This window comes from Rutidosis leptorrhynchoides, chromosome 8 (assembly GCF_046630445.1).
Source record: "Rutidosis leptorrhynchoides isolate AG116_Rl617_1_P2 chromosome 8, CSIRO_AGI_Rlap_v1, whole genome shotgun sequence".
NCBI classification, from domain to species: domain Eukaryota; kingdom Viridiplantae; phylum Streptophyta; class Magnoliopsida; order Asterales; family Asteraceae; genus Rutidosis; species Rutidosis leptorrhynchoides.
Window position 1 is genome coordinate 265,545,685 of NC_092340.1, and position 27,806 is coordinate 265,573,490.

Consider the following 27,806-nt stretch of genomic DNA (forward strand, 5'->3'; position numbering starts at 1 on the left):
TTCGAGGAAGCATTGCATTCACAAAATCATCACCGTGTATTTATTTTGACTGCATTGTCAACGGAAGTATTCTTGTAAACTGTTATTTACGGTGATTGTCTACATGTAGAAATCATCAGATGTCGAAAACATTGAATTTTAAATATTCATTTATGGTATATCTTTTCAAAAGAATGCAATGTTTATAAAACGTATCATATAGAGGTCAAATGCCTCGCGATGTAATCATATGTTATTGTATTCGTCCCTATAGATTGGGTCGGGTCGTTTCATGTGGTATCAGAGCGGTGGTCTTAGCGAACCAGGTCTGCATTAGTGTGTCTAACTGATAAGTCGCTAGGTTGCATTAGTGAGTCTGGACTTCGACCGTGTCTGCATGTCAAAATTTTGCTTATCATTTTGTGTCGAAAATCATCTACTTATCATCTGTAGGAAATTACCTGCTTATCATCTTAAGTCTAAACGCGTCTTACTGCATTCATTACATGAATGGTGTATAGACAAAATTCATATCTTAGCGTATTTGCTAATTCATATCTACGCGTATCTGTTACTTTAACTTTGTCTGACATATTCCGTAAATCCCTCAGTAATCTATGAGATCTTTTGTTCTATATATGAGGATATTCTATATAATTAGAATACCACCCGATAGCCGGAAAATCATTTCATATCGAAAAATCCTTTATTCAATCATACGAAATGGAACTCGTCACTAGTTGAAGTCCCTCGGATTCCGATATGGAATACCACTCAAGCTCCGAAAGCAGTGTGACCGGAATGGATCAACCAATCAGTCATCATCTATTTTAGATGGAATTGGGATGGGTTCGTAGCCTCCTCAATCATTGGAGACAAGAAGAAGGTGATCCCTTCCATCCACCAAATTGCCCTTTTGACGATGAACCTGAAGCACTTACCGGCGAACCTGTTCGAGAAACCATTTTCTCTCTCATTTCCAGAGTATCTCGTCACGATTATATACTACATCAAATTCTAGATTTTATTTATCCGCTCGTCCGAACCGACAATCACCCCGGTGTAATAGAAGAAGTCAACGAGCTTCGCACTCGGGTAGTGGCTTTGGAGAATAAGGTACGAAGGTTACAAACACCATCAGCAGCATCAGCAGCATAACCAGTACCGTCAATAACATCAACATTGCATGCCTCAATACCCTAAGCACCAGCAGCATCACCAGTATCAACGTTACCACCATCATCAACATCAACAGGATCATTACCACCACCAACAATCACATCCGCATCACACGCCTCAATATCACCATCCGTACCTCGGATATCAACGTCACACGCACCATAGATACCAAGAAGTACCAACAACAACAAACGATGAAGTATTGATTCAAAACTTCATCGGAGAAACATTCTATGGTAATTATGTAATCTCTAAAGACATAGAGATTACCTATTTCTGCCTTAACCATAAATCAGATGAGTGGACAGAAATGATAAAAGGAAGAGTAGAAAGCCCGAAAAGAATGATGCGTAAGGTACAAGCTAGACTTGTTTTACCAACAGCATCAGCAGTACCCTTAGCCTCACCAACACAGTCAGTGCTGTCAACATCGTTAGAATCGTCAGCAACTTTAACATCACAAGCTCCACCAGTTCAAGAATCACCATGGACATCATCAATAACGCGTATATTGCATCAACGAGTTATGAAGTATTAACTCATTCTTCTGAAGAATTTATATAAATATTTTATATATATGAATTCGGAAACCAAAATAAATGTTTTCGTACTAAGCTATTAAGTATGAATTGAAAAAGGGTAGATACTACTCGTTTAAATTCATACTACAAATATGCAATGATGTACGTCCTTCGTCAGCAACTTAATCATCGATAACTACAATCCCTGTTTCAATTCAATGAATTTCGTTTTATAATAAACCAAGTGTATTAATCAATAGTATGTTTGATTTTACACTTTCATCTTCAATGTACTCGAAGCTTACTGGGAAACAACATTCATATCTTGCGAAGTTAGTAAGAGTTCAATGAGTATCAGCATGATTCACTAAGGAAATATATATAAGAATAAATAATGAAGTATTGATCCATAACTTCATTAATATTCTGTGACGAATATGTGGTTCCTAATCGTTTTAGAGATTACTTATTCTAGCTCAAACCGAAAATCAAATGAGTCTAATATTATATTGACTTATTAAATTCATGATTACATCTGAAGAAGATATATATGTACATATATTTTCATAAAGATTGTAATAAAATTCTCTGGTACAAAACATTACTTGTGAAATTTTTTTTAACGGGTAGATAATACCCGAGAGATATATAAATTCACAATTAATATGATTATATTCTTCGACTCTGATTCAACAATCATCAACTATACTCACTACCTTCACAATAATATACATTCTTTCATAGAAATCAAAACAACCATTCTCATCCAAATTTGATTACGACAAAACGAAATCCAAGTCAAGACTTAACAGAAGACATCACTCTTAGGACTCTTACATCTTTCAAAACTATACTTTGACTTCAAAACTATGCTAGAACATCATTCGATTCTTGGAACCCAGAAAAATATTTGTATCATTCAAAGTCCTATAACATCATATGTATATTAACGATTACAATCTATGATCAAACCCTTCGAAATTCCTGAAGACACTTCAAATAATGGACAATCGAGATGATGACCCAACCACACATTACCCGCAGTCTTGCACCTGAAAAGCTCTCGAAACCAAGGACATAATTTAACACGTATCCGCGTTAAATCTTTTAGCATTTATTAACAAAAATAACTTTGCGATTCCTTTTCAAAATAGCAAATTTTGTCACAGTTTCAGCAAGTCAACCTCGACTTTCCATTCGAAGTAGCCTTATTATAACCTGTAATACATACGATTACCCTTTTGTTACCAGGGAACCTTTTATATTCCACGACATTATCAGCAGATGTACCAGCAACTCGTTACCCCTTTGGCGGAATCAACAATTGGTATTTTGAAATCTCGCAGCACTTCTATTTCGGCAGTTATATATATATATATATATATATATATATATATATATATATATATATATATACAACGTCTATCCCCAAGAATTACATATTTCAAATGTGAAGTTTCTGAAAAATGCTCCAGTCTACGAATTAGTGCTATTAAGTTTTGGAAAAGACTGATAAAGTGGTAAAGACAGTAGACAACAATTACGGTCAGAAGTTTGACAATAAAGAATAATAGATTGGAAAAGCTCGAACGAAAAATTTGGTACTGGAAAACGGATTGAGCAAAGTATAAAAGAGGTCGTGGACAAATCACAATGATGAAATCTACCTTCAAAGGATTCAAATGATTCAGTGTCTGCTGAAACCGTTAGTAAACCTTACTCCTTATTCTAAACCTTCACAGACAGATTTTCCGCGTCATTCCCTGATCTTAGATATTCTAAGATATCATCGTATTTTTCATTATAAATATCTCTGATATTCCTGAAGATAGATTCCCAACTATCCTCATCAAAAATCATTTATATCTTCACAATATTTGCGTTACAACATAAAAGAAACTGTGTTAGTTTCTAAATTCTGAATAATTCGAGTTTAAAATATGAATGTTTTGAAGTAGTGTTGGAAACTGAAGCATGAATTAGTATAATATAATGACACTTGATCAACGTGATTATATTAGAGTAATTCATGCTGAGTTTCTAAATGGAACATAATGATTCACAGATCATAACGTCATCATGTGCCATGTTACACAACTCTTACATTCTACCCAATCTCCAAACATATTAAGAACATATCTCCTTGATAATTCTATCTTTTCGGATATTCTGGTAACTTACCAAATCAAGATCGTGCAATTACTATTTCCTTCTTAGAACATTAACTATGTTTATTTCAAAATCCATACCTACGAATTCCGGACCATTATTCGCTTGACTCGAAGTCGGGAAGAGGAAACAGAAGTATGGAACTGTTGAATATAAAAGAAAATATAAAGCTCGACCACAACAAATAAATTACAAACCGTGTATATCAATACGTATTGCAACATAAAGGCACGGGAGAATTAACAATACTATAACCCCAAGGTAATAGTAGAAATAAATAAAATCCTCCGGAAGAAGATGAAAAAGAAGAATGACATAGATGAAAGTTAAGAGTATATCCAGGATCAGTACTGGATGAAGCATACTGATAAATATTTTAAAGTATGAATTGAGGGAGGAAGAATAGAAGGTATGAGTTGTAAGGAAATGAATGGAGGTGGATTTATAGTAAAAGATCCGACAGAGCAATCAAAATAGATGATCGCATTTAAAGCGGATTCTAATTTCCTTGATTATCGAAGAATCAAATCTCATTATGAAGATTTTACTCCAAATCTCTTGAACTTGGAAATCAATCCTATCTACATCAAAAGATATGACGAATCTATACCTACTCATTTCACCCTTTGGTGATAGCCTCACTCGTACTCTTCACAAAAATCAAATTGCTTTATCAATATTACTTGATGATAATAAAACTCTAATTTCCAACTCGTATACATCATGAAAACATACTTATTGTCAGCCATGACCATCCCATTCAAATTTCGGGACGAAATTTATTTAACGGGTAGGTACTGTAACGACCAGGATTTTTCCAATCGTTTTATACTTATGAGATTAATATTTACATAAATTAAACCTTATCAACATGATAATCAATCCAAATTGTTGAGACTTGTGTTTTTGAAAAGAGTTTTACACAACGTTTGACAGTCCAATTTGACCGATGATATCACGAACTATATAACATACGATAATTATACGTTTGTGTATATATATGTATTTATATATATTTAACATGATCTAAGGATGGTTTAACATCTCATTATGTACTAATGACAATGAGTTATAAGTATATTTTGAAACTAGTAACTTAAGTTTTCAAAACGATAACTATACGTAACATTCTTTGATATATATACTTATAACCTATAATGCTTATGCATGTATCGTATATATAATGTATTTAATCACTTTTTAAGGACTTAAATACATAAAACAATATAAGTATGTTCACAAAAGATAGCTATATTTGAATTCTCATTCCGTTTCCTCAAGATTTCTATACGTATATCTAGGGTATATGTACCCGTATCATACCCAGCTTCTATATGTATTTACTATTGGTATATACACATCAAATCAACATCCTAATCAACATTATTACTGCCCTAGATATGAGGTAACTAGGATTTGTCAAGTAGCATGAATTATTAGTAAGAAAACAAAATTAGGAATCCTTTTCTTTCTTTATAAACTAAAAACGTTTTTATGAATGAACACCATTTCTTCACTCCATTTTCTCACTCCATTTTCTCATACCTACACCCTCATTTCTCTCTCAAAATACTCCTAACTTCATACTTGATCATCTCCAAGCATTTTCCCCATCATTTAGCTTCAATTACAAGCCTTAAACACTATAAGAAAACTCTTTCAAGAACATATCAAAATAACCACCCATTTGAAGAAGTATACTTCTAACCTTTTGATCTAACTCCACCACTCTTTTATTCCAAGATTTTTTCTTATATCTTACAGTAACTATGTCCAAGTAACTTGAGGTAGTAACCTTGTTCATAATCTTGTTCGATTCATAATTATATAGCTATTTTATTTTATGTTGTAAACTTTTAACAACAAGAACATAGTTTGAATGATTTCAAACTTGTTTGCAAACTAAATAGATCCTTCCAACTTAACTTTTAAAACACTTCAAGACCTGTAATATATCATAATGATATGCTAACTTAACAAGATATAACTTGGTTTTACAAAGAACACCTTAAAAACTGAATCTACGTCGTCGGAGTGCAACCGGGGGCTGTTTTGGGTTGGATAATTAAAAACCATCTTGAACTTTGAATTGGAAGTTCATGTTCTGGAAAAATGATATTTCTTATGAATATGTTAACACATAAAAATTTCATGGTTTAACTCAAAGTGTAAGTATTTTTAGAAAAATGATCATTAAATGTTGTTTTTATGATGGAAAATGATCACTTTCATAAGTTTTACCAAAGTTTGACCTATAACTTGTGATTTCGAATACAAACTAAGGTATTTTCAGTTCATATTCTTAAAATTTGACTCGATCCAAGGAAGTGGCAAGTTGAACCAACAAAAACGGAGTTTTAATGAAGAAACTACGACTAAAACAAGATTGGGTATCCGAAGCTAGTTTAGCTACGAAAATATTTGGAGATAAAGTAAATTAATCATATCTTTTCTAATTAATACAATATTTTATATATAATTACTTATGATTTGATTTTATATATTTCAGGACCACCCGTAAACAACACGAGAAGATTAATCATAAGACCTCATGATTGTACGCAACACGTCATTTGACAACACGGTACTTTATGTACGCAACACGTCATTTGACAACATGGTACCATGGGTCGAAATTAATTCTGATCAATACGAATACGATGGGGTCTTTATTTATTTTATTGAGCAACTAATTGTGGACCACTAACATCGGAACTACGGACTAAGAAAATATTAAAAGTATTATAAGTATATATATATATATATATATATATATATATATATATATATATATATATATATATATATATATATATATATATATATATATATATATATATATGTAACGATTACTTGAAAAGAAAATATGTTGATATATTATATATATATGGTTAGGTTCGTGATATCTATCGGAGACCAAGTCGAGTTAAATACCTTCAAGGCAAAAGTGAGTATATAGTCCCACTTTTAAACTCTAAATATTTCGGGATGAGAATACATGCATTTTATGATTTACGTTATGGACACAAGTGATAAAAAAATATATTCTACGTTGAGTTGTACCACTGGCATACTTCCCTGTAGCTTGGTAACTACTATTTACATGTGATATTGTAAACGCGAATCCTGTTGGTAGATCTATCGGGCCTGACAACCCCAACCGGACTGGACGACCAGTATTCAACGATTGCACAGTACTTTGTTTCGGTGACTACACTTGGTACAGTGTAGTGAGATTTCATAATAAAGGGAATATGCGACGTTGATTAAATGTTAAGTATGGTTATCAAGTGCTCAACCACTTAGAATATTTTTATTAAAATGTTTATGTATATGAAATCTTGTGGTCTATATTTATAATGCTGCTAGCATTAAACCTATATCTCACCAACTTTATGTTGACGTTTAAAGCATGTTTATTCTCAGGTTCCTAGAAGTCTTCTGCTGTTTGAATATATGTTAGAGAAACCATGTGCATGGAGTCATACATGTTTTATTCGAGGAAGCATTGCATTCACAAAATCATCACCGTGTATTTATTTTGACTGCATTGTCAACGGAAGTATTCTTGTAAACTGTTATTTACGGTGATTGTCTACATGTAGAAATCATCAGATGTCGAAAACATTGAATTTTAAATATTCATTTATGGTATATCTTTTCAAAAGAATGCAATGTTTATAAAACGTATCATATAGAGGTCAAATGCCTCGCGATGTAATCATATGTTATTGTATTCGTCCCTATAGATTGGGTCGGGTCGTTTCATAAAATCCTAAGAATTCATCGGAATTCATTAGATCACCTGAACCAAATCGGGTGTCAACCGTAAGAACGGTGGTTGCAAAGCATGGTCGAAGACAGGACCTTGTGCCAGACCAAAAAAAATATAGGGTGATCTTTACTATTGCTCCTACAAAGGATAGTAATTGCATCTGACACGATATAGACCATAATCAAAAGCATGTCATGGGACATTTCCTTAACAGTTGCTTGTTCAACGCTTTCCTTTACAACCGGACGGTAGTTTACCGAAAGGTAATATACGGAGCAAGTAAACTGGACGTGTTGCTTTCCCAATACAAGGTTAGCAAGTGGGTGACACAAAACTATAAGTTTTGAACTAAAATTTTCAAATCTGAAACCCACAAAACCCACAAAAACATTTTGCAAACACCAGTGAAGGGTTATTCCGGAAAAATTATCTAGGGTAAAAGCTAGATTGAATTTTCAAAAAGATCAAATGTTTTCATAAAGATCCAATTTCCTTAAAGGATCTAAATTTTTATAGTCATGTGGGACTGTAAACCACAACGTTACTATCATTGTTCATACCGCCGTATTAAAATCACTGATGTACAAAGTGTGAAGAATAAAGAAGTGATCATTGTAAAGTTATATTCAAGTTCTATATTGCTTGAGGACAAGCAACGCTCAAGTGTGGGAATATTTGATAATGCTAAAAACGAACATATATTTCATAGCATTATCCTTCAAAGAAGACAAGCTTTTAGTTGCAATTGTTCTATTTACAAGTGATATTCGTTTAAATAATAAAAGGTGAAGACAAAAGACAGATTCGACGAATTGAAGACGCAAATGACCAAAACGCTAAAAAGTACAAAGTACAATCCAAGAGGTTCAAATTATTGATGAGAAACGTCTAAAAGTTACAAGAGTACGAGCCGCGAAATGCAAAGTACAAGATATTAAATTGTACGCAAGGACGTTCGAAAATCCGGAACCGGGACATGAACCAACTATCAACGCGCGACGTAACGGAGCTAAAATTACAAGTCAACAATGCACAAGAATATAATATAATATATAATTAATTATATAAGATTATATATATTATATTATATATTAAATAAATACGAGCAGCCCACGTTTAAAATGCAATGTGACAAGGAAATGGCTGCCATGCGATCGCATGGCCTGGTAGCCTAAAAACCATGCGATCGCATGGCTTACTGTAGCTGGCCAGGTTCTATAAATTCAGCGTATTTCGGACGAATTTTACACATCTTTTTCTATCTCTTACTCTCTCAATATATATTTATATTTATTTTATAATTATAATTTTAATATTAAGTTAATAATAATAAAGTTATAGTGGCGAATGTTGTGAGTTTGTAAGTCGAAATTATGTCCGTGTAACACTACGCGATTAATACTCATTGTAAGTTATGTTCAACCTTTTTAAATTAATGTCTCGTAGCTAAGTTATTATTATGCTTATTTAATCCGAAGTAATCGTGATGTTGGGCTAAATATTAAAGACGGGGTAATTGGGCTTTGTACCATAATTGGGGTTTGGACAAAAGACCGACACTTGTGGAAATTGAACTATGGACTATTAATGGGCTTTATATTTGTTTAACTGAATGATAATTCGTTAATTTAGTATAGAGATTTACAATTTGACGTATCTATAAATAACCGCATACACTCGATCGGACACGATGGGCGGGATATTTATAAGTACTAATAATCGTTCATTTGACCGGACACGGGGATGGATTAATAATCAATGGACTCATTAAAATAGGGGTGGATTACATACAAGGACACTTGATGTAATTGACAATAAAGTATTAAAACCTTATTACATTTTATGTCCCCAATTAGTTGGAATATTTAACTTCGGATATAAGGATAATTTGACGAGGACACTCGCACTTTATATTTATGACTGATGGACTGTTATGGACAAAAACCAGATGGACATATTGAATAATACAGGACAAAGGACAATTATCCCATGGTAATAAATTAAAATCAACTCGTCAAACATCATGATTACGGAAGTTTAAATAAGCATAATTCCTTTAATTTATATCTCATCGTACTTTTAATTATCGTACTTTTAAATTATCGCAATTTTATTTACTGTCATTTTATTTATCGCACTTTAAATTATCGCACTTTTATTATCGTTATTTACTTTACGCTTTAAATTAAGTTATATTTATTTTTAATATTTTACATTAGGTTTTAATTGTGACTTAAGACATAAAATCGATAAACCGGTCATTAAACGGTAAAACCCCCCTTTTTATAATAATAATAATACTATATATATATATATATATATATATATATATATATATATATATATATATATATATATATATATATATATATATATATATATACACACACAAATATACAAATATAGTTTAAAAATATAGCGTTAAACTTGGCTAGCTCCCTGTGGAACGAACCGGACTTACTAAAAACTACACTACTGTACGATTAGGTACACTGCCTATAGTGTTGTAGCAAGGTTTAGGTATATCCACTCTATAAATAAATAAATAACTTGTGTAAAATTGTATCGTATTTAATAGTATTTCGTAGTAAAAATATAACTATTTCGTATACACCTCGCATGACATCAGTCCTCCATCAAAGATCTCGGCCACCTCGGTTTTTTTCTTGGACTTGAGGTCCTTTATACTGAATCGGAGTTATTCTTAAGTCAAGCTAAATATGCGCATGATATTTTAACATGGGCACAACTCCTAGACTCCAAACCCTCGGCTACACCCCTCGCTACTGCATAAAATTTGACCTCGCAAGGTCCACTATTTGAGAATCCAACTTTGTATGTTCTTTTGTCGGTGCGTTAAAATATCTTACTATCACTCGACCAGACATTTCATATGCCGTGAACCAGGTCAGCCAGTTTCTTCATGCACCAACCGTTAATCATTATCAAGCAGTCAAACGTATCATTCGATATGTGAAGGGCACTATGACCTTCGACCTTACCTTTAATCATTCACCGGCTCCAATTTTACTTGGCTATTCAATGCGGATTGGGCTCGATCTACTGAAACTCGTCAATCTACTTATGGGGACTCCATTTTTCTTGGCGGGAATCTCGTATCTTGGAGTGTTAAGAAACAGCCTACCGTTGCTAGATCAAGTTGTGAGTCTGAGTATCGTGCCTTAGCCAACACTGCAACAGAGATTGTTTGAATTATTCACCTTCTTCGCGAGCTGTATATTTTACCTCCGGATAGACCGACTGTCTTGTGTGATAACAAGAGTGCACTGTGTTTAAGTCAAAATCCGGTCTCCCATAGAAGGTCAAAACATATTTACATTTATTACCACTTTGTTCGTGAACTAGTCTCTTCCGGTCAACTCGTCACCAAGTTTGTTCCGACCTCTCTTCAGCTCTCGGACATTTTCACAAAAAGTCTTTCTAGACCTCTGTTTGAAGCTTTTCGGACTAAGCTGCGTTTAGGACCTCCACCACTTCGTTTTAGGGGGGGTTAGCGATAAACATGAATCTTATGATTATCTTTTGATCACATCTTGTATTACTAAAAGGTAGGATAGTTTTTTTTTGTGTATTTTGTATCTATCCTTATCATGTATTGTACCTATATATAGTGATCAACATTAACCCACCAAAGGGCCGGAGATTTATTCGTTATAAGTGATGAATTATCTTGATCAGTTGGATAGTAAAATTAAATAAACGTAAATTTCTAATATTTTCTTTTGTCTTGAAGCTTATTGGTGGGAGTCTATGGCTAACGTAAAAAGAAATAGTGAGGACTTTGTCTTGAGTCTTATTGGTGGGAGTGAGTGGCCAATGTAAAAAGAAACGGAGTGAGGACAAGGAAAAAAGAAACGGTCGGTGCTACAATTTTTTAGGTAAGGTGTTGATCGGAAGAAGATTGAGAATAATTAAGGAAAAGATGTAGAAGAATATTGAGAATAATTAAGAAAAAGATGCAAAAGAACTGGAAAAAAATTAGAAAGGATCAATTAACTTCCGATATCATGACAAGACTTATTTCTAGCGAATATAATATGTGTATTAGAACTGATTATATACAACATGAGGTGGGCTTTCATGAGCCAAGAATACACTGGATCATTTGGGCTAACACTATGCGCACCTATATATAACTCTATACAATACATATACATACATTAATAGTTGCGATTTGAGTTTCTTTCTAATGCGTGTGTGAGTTAAATATGATTGCGAGGTTGGTTAAATTCTTTCTGGATGATGCCGATACTGCTGTTCAATAAAAAAAAATTTGAACATGAAACATGTTAAATGAGTGAAATTTATATTCATATTCAAACTATTACAGCTTTATACTAGTTATTTCGATTATTATTAATAGCGAACGTGTTAAAATGTTTCAACGATAAGCATGTTTTGACTTGTTACCACCTGAAAAAGTTAGAGGGCTAATTTTGTCTAGCAAGTCAACCCCATCTTGAATAGCTAGATGTGGTCCTTAATCTTAATGAAATGATGATACATTATAAATATGGAGTAGTTTGGTTTAGGGACCTATGAGGCTTTTCTAATAGGTGAGGCTAAACACGAGTAGAGGAGTTAAAACATTAGGTTGGGGGCGAGCTTGATACTTCAACACGTCATTTTATTTGGTTTTTCTTCTGTTAACGTTACGAAAACAAATGGCCTTGTATGATACAAGGTTTTTTCGTTTCGAGTAGAGGTGATAAAAGTGTAACACGTAGGGTTTCAAAGTATACTTTCTCTTCTTTTATTCTTTTCCCTATTTAGGTCCTTATGTATTTTTATCTCTTTATTATTTTCATGTTTATATTTATGTATTTTTTTTTTTTTTAATTTTTTGAATCCATGATCTCAAGATCAGAAAAGACACCTTGATACTGTCAGACTAATAGTCATTTGGTTTATATTTATACATCATGTATCATCATCAAGAGGGAAACACTTTTTAGAAGAATGGAGAAGTAAATTTTTGATTTTTATTTTTTTTGATTTTATTTTCAAACAGTAAAACCACATAAAAATATGAACATTTAAAAAAGACAGTTTTTGTTGAATGTTATTATTTTCACGGGAAACGTTCGAAGAAATAAATGATAATATGCATCATGAGTAATGTTTTAATTAGAATTTTTTCATCGTTTTTTTTTTTTTTTTTTTTTTTATCTTGTGTGAAGATTTTTTTTCAAAATTTACTCCGATTCAGAGTTTAGGGTTTAGTCCCTAAACCCAAAAACCTAAAACTAAACCCTAAACACTAAACCGTTCGTGTTAAAAATTCAATCTAAATCCTAATTTCTTAACCATAATTTCTAATCCCTAAATTCTAAACCTTAATTTCTAACCCCTTAGAAAAAACTTTAATTAAAACATTACTCATGATGCATGTTGTCATTTATTTTTTCGAGCGTTTTCCCGCCAAAGTAATAACATTTATCACAAATTGTTTTATTAAAATGTTTATATTTTCATGTGATCTTAATGTTTAAAAAAAATTAAAATAAAAAGAAATTACTCCTCCAAAAAGTGTTTATCTCTCGATTAAAACAGTATATATACCATATATACAAGAGTGTTAGTTTTTATTAGTATAAAATTTTCTTTTTATTTAATACCTATATAATTTGAATAGAATACTTATAATATTTTTTCTACCCCATGATATGCTCTATTATATCTAGATAATTTCTCATTCTTCAGATATTTATGCCGCTATATTTCATATTATTCATATTATCATACATATTTTTTTTTGAAACGGCCACAATTTTATTAAAATAAAATCTGCAAGCAACTAGGTAGACAGACAATTTACAAATACAACTTACAATGGCTTTTGTTGCCACAAATTCCAATTTACAAACAACTTGTCTCTAGAATTTAACCACCTAAATGCAAACAAACAAGTAAAATCAAAAAGTACATTTTTCTTCAAAGCCCTCGGGTTAAATAAAATGTCATTCCTAAATCTCCATAGATGCCAAACCGTGGAAGCGATGATTATATACATTTTTGTCTTTGTTGAAGTCGAAACTCTCCATCCATCAAACCAGGCCATAAGATCCACCCATCCGGTTATTTTCATGTTGTCCACCTCTGTCCATCTTGCAACTCTACCCCACAATTGTTTAGCTATCTCACAATTGAACAAAACAGGTTGTAATGACTCTATCCTGTTCGTACACGATTCACAATGAATATGTTGAATCTCCAATCCTCTCCGAGATAGATTTAACTGGGTTGGTAGTCTATCCCAAGCCACCCTCCAAATAAAAATGTTTATCTTTCTCGCTAACTCTCTCGACCATAACCTAACCAGTAACGAGACAGGTAAAACCACATTATCGATAAACGTTCTTGTATTATCAACCGAGTATCCACCGTCATCCGATAATTCCCATAACCATCTGTCTGTATCACTTGACAAAGAAAACGACCTCAACAAATCTGTTAGCAGGAGAAGTGATTCACGGTTGCGTGACCCTATATCACTTCGACGCCATGACCAAGACCATACCCCATTTACAAGGCGATTTACCAATCGACAATTTTGGTTACTATCCAACACATATATTCTAGGAAATCTTAACTTCAAAAGGTTCTCCTCTTAACCATAAGTCATTCCAGAATCTAATATTTAAGCCATCTCCAACCTTCATTTTAAGTACATCATTTGGAATCCAGCCTTTACTTCTAGCATCCTGAAAACTTTTTAACACAGAAAACCAAAATCCTTTGATATTAACAGAATTATAGTTAAATATCTAGTGATCTCCATACAACGATTTAATCACCTTAACCCATAGAGCATTCGGAAATGCCTCGAAACGCCATAACCATTTATAGATCAAAGCAAAATTAAACTCCCGTAAGCTACCGATCTCAAGACCACCATTTTCGAGTGTATTAAGGACATTATCCCATTTAACCCAATGCATCTTCTTATTAACCTCGCTTCCACCCCAAAAAAACTTTGCACGTAAGCCTTCCAACTCTTTTAAAACTGAATCCCGACACTTGAACAACGAAAGATAATAAATACCCATACTTCCCAATACCACTTTTAGAAGCGTGTATCTCCCGCTAATAGAAAGTAAATTTGCTTTCCAACCGCATAATTTTTTACGAAACCGATCACATAATGGTTTCCAATTACGTGGAGTATTCATATTAACCTCTATTGTACTCCAACCGAACTCGTGTACAAAGTCTTCAACAAATGTCTCTTGCACTCCAAGACCAAATAAACTAGATTTGGACACATTAATCTTCAACCCCGAGTATTTATAAAAATCGTTCAACACTTGAATTGTATTAATTAAACTTTCTCTATTCCATTCCGATATGATAATCGCATCGTCCGCATAGAACAACTGAGATAATTTCACTCCCAAATTATCATACATGTGTTATGCTCCTTGTAGTCTTCTTGTATATATGTACTACATCTAGTTATAATGTTTTCTTAGTCTTCCTATACTTATAAATTTTTTTCTACCCCTTTGATATGCTTTATTCTATATCTAGATATTTTCTTATTCTTCCTATATTTACGCTCCTATATATCATATATATGTTATGCTCATTGTAGCCTTAGCGTGTGTATATATATATATATATATATATATATATATATATATATATATATATATATATATATATATATATATATATATATATATATATATATATATATATATATATATATACACACACGTGTGTGTGTGTGGTTAGCTAGGTATGCATGTCATTTCTAGGTTGCTCTGGAATAAAGTAATGAGTCATGTGGGTAGATATATATAGGAGTATAAGGTTTTTAGGTAGATAGATTTTTCATTAGGTATAACTATAGTGATTGGTATCGGGTACATTTATAGTGTTGTGGGTAGTTATAAAAATGTCTTGCTTTTTTGTACGTCTATTTGAATATATGTGTCTCTCCTCACTATATTATATATGTTATGTTTCTTTTAGTTGTGCATTACATTTATATTTGTCTTCATATTTATGATTGTATCTTCTTAAATGCACATAACTCATTCATGTATGTTTCATCTTCCTCCATACTTAGTTTTTTATGTGCTTTATATTATTTATTATGTTCTTGTTTTGGCCGGATGTCTTTCTGAAAGCAATCTCTCTGCCCTTGAGTAAAGGAAGGGATGGCCTTTTCTAGTTGTGGGTAGAGAATCGATTTCTGTATTCACGGGTGGAGGAATGAATTCCTTTCAATCTAAGGCATGAGGAATAATTGTCCACACCCGGCCTCCCTCATACCCTACATTTATCGGATTGGATATTGTTGTTGTTGTTGTTATTTTTGTACATATAGGGTTTAAAATTATGCGAGGATGCACTCATTCTCTTGTCGCTTGTTTACATTGTTACCGTTATTATCGCCTCTCATCACTATCTTGTATGGGATTCTAAAATAACCTTAACTTCTTTGAATGAGATTGATACTTTTACTACTGAAATTAATAAATTAATCATTCATTATTATTGATGTACAATCCTAATGAAATTTTTAATTCAGTTGTGTAATTATCTCCATTCTCTTTGTATATGATCGTGATAGATGAGCTTGTAGTGTTTTATTATTCGTCAGTGAAATGCCTTTTATGTGGTTTTTTTAATTTATTATTATTTTTTTTTTTTTGCAAAAAAAACGAAAACTTTATAACTAAATCTCCGAAACAGAGATAAGAATACAAAAGGGCCACTACACAAAAGGCTCGAAGATAGAAAACAAAGCTAAACATGCATACACGAAACGCTATCTAAAACCGAGTCTAATTGTGGACAGAACAAACAATTGAAACAAATACAATAAACGAAGCTAGAAACCAAACGAAGTACAATCAAAACCCCACTCAAGAGCCAATGTTTGAATCGTTAGCCCCCTCATCCGCATTTGCTTTAAATGAAAAGGAATTCTCGCTGCCATCTCCGTCATCATCGAAACCACCATTCCTAAAAACATCAAAAAAACCACAGTTAACAAAAGGTTCGCCCGTCCCAGCCCCAATAGGCTTCCCCTCAACACTCACGAAAGTATAACCGCCTTTGGCACTCCCATTAGAAGTCTCTCCAATATTAACCTCGTCACTCGAATCGTGCAAACGAAACGACCCATCCGAAACCATCTTTTTCTTATGTTTCCCTTTCTTCTTGCCCGACCCTCTCGTAACACTCGACCTCCCCCCATAAAATTCAAACTTGTTAGCATGCACATGCCAACCCTTACAATGACCTTTGCAATCCTTGTTTGCACAAATACAATACTTACATCCCGCACTATTACCGGTAGCAATGTTCGCTAAGTTATCAAGAATCGCATTAGTATCATCCTCGCACCTATCATTTGTCAAGACATTCGCAATCCTTCTTTCTTTGATCGATTATGAAGACCAACCCCATCAAGCACATGATCAATCCTATCCAAATTAACCGCATACGACCTAACTTGAACCCCATCGTCATCACAAATGTTTTTTTCCTTTATCTAAACCCGCACTCATGCCCATCACTTCCTTCCCATCACCATCACCACAACTCTTATTACCAACCAAAGTACCCGATCCTTTGGTAACATCAAAACACCTGGAAGACCTTACTACCGCATCAACAACACCCGAAGCTACCTCCATATCGTGTGTATCTTGTTGCACCTCAAGAAAAGGGCTCGAATTTGAAGCTATCCCCCTATTAATATCACACGAGACTTGCCCCACTTTGATATTACAATTAATATTCTCGACCAAATCCGATGAGAAGCCATCTTCAACGATCGAAGAAAAATCAACCAAATGCCTCAATTAGTTAACCCAAAGTTTCTTCATATACTCTTTTGCATCTTCCAATTTAACCATAACCACCTCATGGATGTGCTTCACAAAGTGAGAGTTTACAAACGTAAACAAAGAACCAATATTACCGAACTTTGTAGACGATTTAGCAATGGAAAGAACATTGTCGAAAAAGCTAGCCACCGACCGTATGTTATGATCCGAAATGAACCTAGTCGGAACACGTCTAATCCCAAAACAAAACCCCCAATCTCTTTTTGCGCTCCCAAGATAATATTATATCTCTCAAAAGATGAGCAAACAACCACGCACCCAAATAACCCAACTTTGCAAATCGATTCCTCCGAGGCACCTAAACGGACCAAGAACTCTTTAACCTTACCTTCACCAAGTGGAAGATAATCCACCAACAAAACGCTCAAGTTCACCTTCCTAACCACCTCCTCATTGATCGCCAAACTACACTTAACGAAATTCACCGGACATACCTTAACAGAATCGAAGTTTAAAACAGCCCGAGATTTTCTTGGCCATCCCACAAAAATCGGTTTACAAAATACACATGCGCCATCTAAAGTCTTCACTGCCTTCTCGGAAATTTCAAATTCCATAAACGAAACAAAAGCATATCTTCTTCCACTCCAATGTTTAATCTCAGAAATAGGCCCAATTTTTGCAAAAACACTGTCAATCATATGCCTATTAACCTCCTTCTCCAACCTGCCTATAAAGATTGTCGAGCCTGGAACCACAATCGGCGATCTACACAAAACCAGCGAAGACCCACCGTTGATCGTACACTCACTACCATCGGGGACCATAGAGGGAAACAAATGCGAAGGTATATTATCGGATGGAATCTCAGTCCCAAAATCAAAAGACTGAGTAGAGGAAGAATGTGACACCGTTAATTTTTTTTTTTACGTAGCGGAAGCATTATATTAATTGAATGCGATATGATGGATAACTGATATTAATATAGTTCAAACCGATGTCACGTGTCATTATATCAAAATACATATTTAATCGAAAAAGACGTAATTACATTATGTTTACAAAAGATCACTGTTTAAATAAAGTAAGACCACATCAGAGTTAAATCCTATCAAACATAACATCATCATGTCGTCTTCTGCCTAAAAAGAATTATTTACAAAAGCTAACAACCTGCAGGGAGGAGATGAAGGGGAATTAGCACGAAACTAAGTGAGTACAACTAACTACAGGTAATAGTATACAGAAACCTTCATACTAATTATGTCACATAGACTAACACATAAACATCATCCAGAAGTGCAGTCGATAGAAACTCCGGCGGTTCGGCCAAACCATTAACCAGCAGTTGATCGAACTGAGGTTTAACGGAAGTTCCTCCTACATACCGTGTTGCATAAATCATCCACACGTGACAAACGCGTCATTCAAACATATACCACACGGATGCAAAAGGCTACCATATGAGGAACCCAACCCGTAAGTTGATCTCTCCTATCGAATTAGGCTACCACAAGATAGGGACACACTGGGCTCCATCAACAAACATCAACTAACACATAATCATCACAGTAATAACTAACAGTAGTAGCATGTTAATTCTAACTGTTAACACCTATTTCCTTATGAGGTAAGGCTTAGCGTGTCAACAAGATACTAGAAGTAATCTAGCTTTAGGAGGACAGAGTGTTGCCGATTGATTTTTACCCTTGGGAAATAATCCCTGCAGACCCAGTTCATAAGTGTAGAAACTTGTGGGGTGGTTAATCAATCTGTCATCCGTAGAGTGTAAAAGTGCTAGACGGATGACTTCTAGTGAGAGAAAGTAGAGAGAGAAAGAGAAGTGAAGTCTCAGCTCTCAAAGTTGTCAGAATGTCTGAACTGTGTAAAATGACGACCCCAAGGGGTCTATTTATAGTGTCAGATCCACCAGATTTCTTGGGGACACGTGTCAGATGATGATACGTTCTGTTACTTGTGATCCGAAATTTACGCTGAAAGTGGCATTCTCCGGCCAGGGCTTACGCGCTAGGCGGCCTTCAGGGCTTACGCATGACGGAGCAGCCTGTACAGCGGAGAACGCTGGACGGATAACTCCACAAAACTGTTGTTTCCAGCCTTCCTGACGCTACATTTATGCAACCATTATGCCTTTTATGCGTGTATACGATAGGATACACCATTAAGTCCCTCCAGTTTAATGACTTAAGAATTTGAAAAATGTTTAAGTTATTAAACTTTTAATAATGCATGCCAAACTAGCCAGCTCATTGCCCATTTGCTTCGGGGAAAACATTACAGGCATTAAATGTAGACGAATTTTTCTGACACTGTTATGATTAATTTTGCACGGTTGAGATCCTTCACGCGCCTCCAGCTGTAAAAGTGTTATTTCGTACCCCACATTTAAACTCACCCATACACGTGTCTTAATCGTGGCCATAAAAATTGCATCGATGAACTCCTATATAAACCGTCATAACCCTTTTACCTTCACTTTTTTACCTTTGCCAAGATCTGAAAAGCATATTTCTCCCCAAATCTTCATCGCATTCTTCGATTTTCAACTTTTTAAGGTTTAGCATCTTTCCAAGTTCAGTTATACTTCATCCTTTTGCTATTTTCTTCTTGTTGATATCTTTTTACTGTATTATCATGGCTTCTACTCCAAGTACTGGCCAAGAACACGTAAAGCCTTCTTCGTCAAATACCGCTGACATTCCAGAAGTTAGCACGATGGCCTCATCATTGACAAGTGAATATTTAGATGGTTTAAAGATTGCCTTCCGCCATCTTAATCAATACAACCATGTTCTTCCCACCAACAAACAAACTGCTGACAACCCTCCTGATGGAAAAATTACTTTATACGCCTTACAAATTACCCACGGCAACCTCCGTATTCCCCTTACTAACTTTCTTCTTCGCCTTCTTAGATATTATAAGGCTTGTCTTAGTCAGATGCATCCGCATGGCCTTCAAAAAATCATCCTTTTTGAAATGTACTGCAATGCTATTAATATAAAGCCTCGCATTAAAGTTTTTATCTCTTTGTTTAGAATTTGCACAATTAGTGACTGCTGGCTTACTATTGATAGTAAGCGAAATACTCATTTTGTTGGTACAAATAGAGTTTCAAATTTGAAGGACTGGAAAAGTCCATTTTTCTTTGTTGATGACACTGTTATTCCGGAGGAGTACTCCGTTGTCCGAGAATGGGGTGCTATTGATGCTGGTGTAGGAAAGGGTGTTAAGATTTCTGCCGCAGAGCAGTGGATAGTAAATAGCTTGAAAGAGCTCCGCCTTCCACCCAGATCATACGAAAGGTATGAGGGAATTCTTGTGCTGTGCAAAGTGAGTCAAGAATGGCCGAGCACTTCTGTGCCAGTACTTCGTGAGAAAAACCAGGGTAAGATGTGATATAATCATCCTATTATATATATAAATGTGTTTCTACTGCTTGTCATGTTTGCTTATATTGCTATTCATGTTCAACTTTTGCAGCCAACTCCGTGATGCAGGTTCGTTCTGCTCTGTTATCCGTTGATCTTGATGATGACGTGGAGGTCACTGCTCATGACAAAATGGCTGAAGAGCTAGAGGCGGAGAGAGCTACAGCTGAGGCTAAAGCTACTGCTGATGCTGCTGCTGCTGAAAAGGGGGAAGAAATCATTGTTAGCAGCTCGGACAGTGAATCTGGGTCTGAACAGACAGACACTGAGTGGACAGCGGATGACACCACCACCGCCGAGCAGCAGACATCTGGTTCGGTTGATATCACGGGTGAAACAAATCCCACCCCCCCTCCAACCCAAAAGACAAGGAAGAAGAGCATAGGCTCTAAGAGGGTGAAAAGTACAGAGGGGGGCCAAAAGCAGAAACGCAGGAGAAGTATGTCCATTCTGCTCTTTTATGTTTTTGCTTATAACTATTATGTTTGTTCATAATGCTAATTTTTTCTTGTTAGTAATTTTAGCAGAATCTGATGATAGCCAAGGGAAGGCTATTGAGGTCGGTGAACGGGTGCCGGAGGAAAACCGTGAGAGTGAAGGAGATAAAACACTAAAAACTTCGAACTAAAACTTCACTCCCTTTAATGAATCTGAGTTTGAACAGAGGATGGAGGACGATGCCTCTTATCGTTCTCCTCCTCTCAACACTGGCAACCCTGCTGTTACATCATCAAATGTGCAAGTGCCACAAGTTCCTGCTCATGTTAGTACATTGTAGGCACTCATTGATTATCCTGCTACTAAGAGCAAAGGTTTTGCAACTTCTCTTCAGGTATTAACGATTAAATCATCTGTATGCCTGTACCTGCAATTTATTTATGTAATCTTGCAATATTTAATCATAATATTTTGCTGTTGCAGGGTTGTGCTATCCCTGAGTTGAAACCTCATTTAAACGCTCTCCGTTATGAACAACTCAGGGAATCAACTGCTGCTACTCACTTGCTACTAACCAATCAGCTGGAGTCCGTCCTGCAACTGCAAGAACATCAGGAGTCTATTCTTGCTTTAGCCCGTAAAGATATAGCTGAAGGTGCAAAATGCTCATAAGAGCGCTGCTGATGCTGAGCGTGCCTTGAGTGACGCTCAGAAAACAATAAAAGCTAAGGAGACTGAGCTAAAAAATGCTCTAAATGCTGCTACTGCCCTGAAAGAGGAGAAAGACAAGTTGATTGATGCTGAAAAGAAAAGGGTTGAGGAAGATCAGTTGAAGATTGCTGAGTTGGAAAAGCAGCTATCTGCAGAAAGGGAAAAGTCTGCTGGGCTTCTCTAGAGGGTGGAGAAGGGTGAGAGCAATTTTGCCGAGCTTAAGAAGGGTATACCGGGTTTGATAGTGAAGGTGCTTGGATCCAGTCTTGTAGGGAATCCCTACAATGATTATGTTGATGCTATACGCACCCATGCTATTGCTGATGTTGTAAAGACCCGTCCTTATCCACCTGGACGAAGTCTTCAACATATGGTCCCATTGCGAGGTACTAAACTTTACATGCCATGAACGACTCCATATAGTATCTTTAAGATGAGCAAATGCACAGCGGAAGGTTTCTTTCATACCTGAGAATAAACATGCTTAAAAGTGTCAACCAAAAGGTTTGTGAGTTCATAGGTTTATCATAACAATCATTTCAATATTTTAATAGACCACAAGATTTCATATACATAAACGTTTTAATAAAGATATTCTAAGTGGTTGAGCACTTGGTAACCATACTTAACATTTAATCAACGTCGCATATTTCCTTTATTATGAAATCTCACTACACCGTACCAAGTGTAGTCACCAAAACGAAGTACTGTGCAACCGTTGAATACTGGTCGTCCAGCCCGGTTGGGGTTATCAGGCCCGATAGATCTATCAACAAGATTTGCATTTACAATACCCATGTAAATAGTAGTTACCAAGCTACAGGGAAGTATGTCGTGGTATAACTCAACGTAGAATATATTTTAAGTACTTGTGTCTATTTCGTAAAGCATTCATAAAAGCATCGCATGTATTCTCAGCCCAAAATATATATTGCAAAAGCAATTAAAAAGGGAGCAAATGAAACTCACCATACTGTATATTCTAGTAAAAATACATATGACGACATTGAACAAGTGTAGGGTTGGTCTCGGATTCACGATCCTCAAAAGCCCTTAAAATAATGCCCAAGTCCGGGTTTGAACCCGCGACGTCCCGCTAACCCGATAACAACCTACGTCTTCGGTTCATCATCATAAACCATAACCTCACGATCATCAATAATGGTCATCAATATCTTAACCGATTGTCGTCATCATTAACTTATTATTTCGAGTATCATTATTCCTCATCATATACTATATATTATATATCATATATCATCATGTGTGACATCCCTACGACATCATCATGCTTATCACTCATAACCCGTTCATCATCTCGATCATCATCATTTTAATATCAACCCATCATCAGTTTATTTTGATAAATTTCTTGAACTCTAGCTAACGGGAGCATTATCACTATCATACACACTATCCTAACACCGTTGTTAATATCATCTCGTGTATCACTTTCATGTTAATAATCATAATCATAACTTCATTGTCATTTTCTTTTGCGTAAACATGATCCTAATCATCCGGACTATAATTATCTTCATTATGATTTTAGATGAGTCTCGGCCTTATAATCCCACAAAGTTTACGGCCCATATACTAAGTCCAATAAGATTCACGGTCTAATAATATTATCTAGGCCTAGTTACAACTTCCGGCCCAAACAACAATTAAATACTTTGGCCCAAGGATATACATCGGCCCACAATAGAATCAGAATTAGAAACAGAAAAAAAAATGGTGGCCCTTTATTTAATCAAAGTCCCGAAATGATTGATGGTATATTTATTTGATAAATATTGTGGGGTTCGCTTGGCACCAAAAAAAAAAAAACGCATCATCATTTTCTTTATTACCCGTCCCTTTCATCATCTTCTTATCTAGTCACCATCATAGTTTTTTTTTACTTCATTCATTTTCAGATTAAAAGAAACAGAAAACAGAAATCGTAGTAGTAGCGTAGCAGTTGTAGGTTTCTGTTGTGATCCTCTTTATTCGAGCAGTGGCTGCAGCAATAGGAAAAACATAGAAAGAAGCACGTGTGGTAGCAGTAGTTTGAAACAGTGAGGATGGTGATCAAATAGTTGTCACAGAAAAACTCAAAATTATAGAGAGAGATGAGAGAGAGAGTGAGGTGGTGAATCACGGTGGTGAGTGTGGAAGACGGTGGTGAGAGCCGATGGTGGTGTTGTTCAACCGAAAAGGATATAGGAACCATGGAATGTTTGTTGTGAAGGAGGTGGCTATGGTTTGGTAATATAGGTGATGAACGTGGATGATGCAAGGGTAGTTTGGTTGTGGGTGTTCTTGAGTAAAAACAGAAGATAGAGAGTGAGAGATTGAGGGGGGTTATTGGTGGTGCCCGGTGGTGTATGGTGGTCTTGTATGGTAGGCGACAAAGGTTCAACCGAGGTGGTCGATGGTTTGTGGGTTGTGTCTCAACTCAAAATAAGAAGTGTGATAGATTGTTGTAGCAACATAGCTGAGTTGTTTGTAGTTATGGAGGCGGATTTTGTGGTGTCTTCTTAGTGATTGTTGTACGAAGATGGTGAAGGTCGTGAGGTTTGTTGATGATGGAGTTCGAGGTTATGGTTGGGGTGATGATGTCGAGTATGGCAGTAGCAACCATTGATGATTGTGGTGTTTAACAAAAGAATGGGTTTTCATGGTGACTTATGATGAATTGTATATGTAATTGTATATTATATATAGATATTTAGATAGTGTAAAGAAAACAAGGACAAAACACGTACAGTAACTTCAATCAATTAGTCTAATTGATTCACGGAATGATTTAGTAACAGAAATATCTATAATAATATTAATAATAATTAACCATAATAATAATATAATAAATCACATTTCAAAGGAAATACAGTAACATGATACCAATCATGGTTCAGGAACTCACTAGCCGCCCTTTAATTGTTTCTTGTACCTCAGTTTTCACGGAGTGTTAAATCGTGCTCTGTGATTAATTCAGTGGAGCATGAATATCTTAAGAAAAATTCCAAATTAATTATATTTATTTATTTTAGTCATTATGGTGTAAAATTCGGTCATTAACTATTAAATAAAAAATTAAATTAACTATTCACTCTCAACCCTAATTAAAATATAATTGTTGTTAAAATTTATCAAGTAACTTCTAAATATATTATTAATGAGCCTATAATTTATAAAACTTATTTTCGGATCACCGTTTATTTTAAAATTACATAAATTCATATTTAACTTGTTTAATATCAATCCAAAATATCAAACGAGTATTACAATCATTTAATATTTATTTTTAATATACTTTATTTATATATATAGAGATATATTTTAAATAATAACTATTATAATATCCTATTTTTTTATTTTATTAATTTTTAATAATAACAACATATAATACTTCAAATTATATTTTGAATTATTATTTATATATACATACACACATATCTATTTACAATTAATTGTTCGTGAATCGTTGAGAGCAGTCGAAGGTCAATTGAATATATGAAATAGTTCAAACTTTTTGAGACTCAACCTAACAGACTTTGCTTATCGTGTTGAAATTACACTATCGTATCGAGAGCTTGATTTAAAATTAGTCGAAATTTTCCGGGTCGTGACAGATGTGACAGACAAATCTGATGCCTCCAAACACGTTTCTCCCCGCTGCTATTACGAATCTGATTCCTCCTGGAACCCTGGAGAAGGTTGATGAAACTAGAGACAGATTGATTAATCTGAAGATAGATGTTTATGATGAAGTATGCAGCAGAGAGGAGTCCTCTGCTCATGATGTGCTAAATGTTAAATTTTCATAAATTTCTAACCATTTGATGAGCAACCATTTGTAATAAACATTGATAACTTGAATGCCACAAATATACGCTTATTGTAGTGATTATGCCTTGCTTGTGTGCTTGCACCAAATACTTTAATGTTTGTTATGTATAACGCATCTGCTATGCACGAAGCATATCATAAAATGTTATGTACAATTGTGTATTGTACAACTGAACAAAGCATTTTTAAGGTAATTCATTTTTGAACGTTGTGCACTGTTAACTTCTGTCAAAGGAATAACACATGCAAAATTGAAATCCCACTTTACAAATATTATGCCTTCACACAATTAATAGGATATTTAGAGTATGTTACACGCCTTCCATCATCAAATTGATGAGGAATAGTTATGGAGTGTTCTTTGAAGAGTGATTATAAAATAATCTTTCCGCCGTACGCCTTCCGTCATAAGTATATGAGGAACAATTTTTTGAAATATTACATAAATATTAATTATGAGTTAGTGACTTGTCCGTCATACGCCTTCTGTCATAAAGTATATGAGGAAGAATTATTGAATATTTTTGCCTTCATATAAAATATAGAACTTCGTTCTGTGAAGTAAGTTTTTTATAATGTTTGTCATGACAAGTATCTGAGTTTTGTATCATGCCTCGGTGCGTTCTAGTAAAACTTAAACGTTTTCTAGCCAATCCCTTGTGCCTTTTGCTGGCAGGCATAAAAGTTTCCGCCATCAGAGGTATAAAAATACACTCCTTCTGTGGGCAGGATATAAATGCAATGTTCTACATTTGTCACGGGTAGCACTTTGTTTAAGAAAAATATAAAATTTATTGATCAGTACTGAGCAATACATAAACGATTGATGACGAATTTAGGTGGATCAAGCCTAATTAGTACATCATGAATGTTTAGTGTATGCTTATTGCGAATACATGCACTGTAAAAATGACCACAATGGTCTACAGTAAATTGATACACGTTGCTCTTCAGAAAATGCTAATCAACTGCATTTATTGAAATGATAAATTCTGCTCTTGATAAAAAATGCTACCAAATTTCTTCTTCACACGCCGAGCGCCCAGCGCTGTCCGGCCCAAACGCTTGAATATGGAACGAAAAACTCGTGAACCTCATCTTCTCTGAACAACCGATTTCTCCTCCTCTGATTCATATTGCCTTCTGGTATGCTTGCAAATGTGGATCGTTCCCTTGTTGGTGCCACATACTGTGACTGTATGGCGGCTACTCCGTTAGGAATTGGGAATCCGATCTCTGCATGAGCCGTTGATGTTATCGCTTCAAACTTTGCTAACGCTGCCCGTCCAAAAAGGACATTGAATCGTGAATTACCATCCAAGATAGTGAAATCGATTGTTTCGGTTCTTAATAGTGGAAATGTTCCCAAAACGACCTCCAAACGAACTCTTCCCATTGCATTCACTGGCGCTCCTGTTAGCCCTGAAACCTTCAAACTCGTCCGCCTAGCTCTTACCTGCACATGCCTTGGAAAAGCTTTGAAACAATGCCAATAAATGATGTCAGCCTCACTGACTGTATCTGTGTAAATATGGCTGATGAACTTATTTTCAATTTCTGCTAAAATGACCACTGGCTGAACGGACAAAGCCCAATTTTGAATTGGTTGAAAAATAATTGGAGCATATCTCCAGCTATCAACATTGTTATCTGACTGCTCACCGTCCTCATAGTGACTTCCATTCAACCACACCATTTTTATTACAACGTCTGGAGTTGACTCACGCTCCATGATCTGGTTTCCGTACTGATTTCTGCTATCTCCTCCGCCATGCTCTTCCCTTCTTCTGTTATCTCCTCGACGACCTCTTCCACCATCATTCCTTTACCATCCAAATTTCCTACGAGGATCATTCCTCCTGTATTGTTTGCCTGGTAACAGGTGGTTTAACTCTCCTGCTTTGATCTTTACGATGATCTC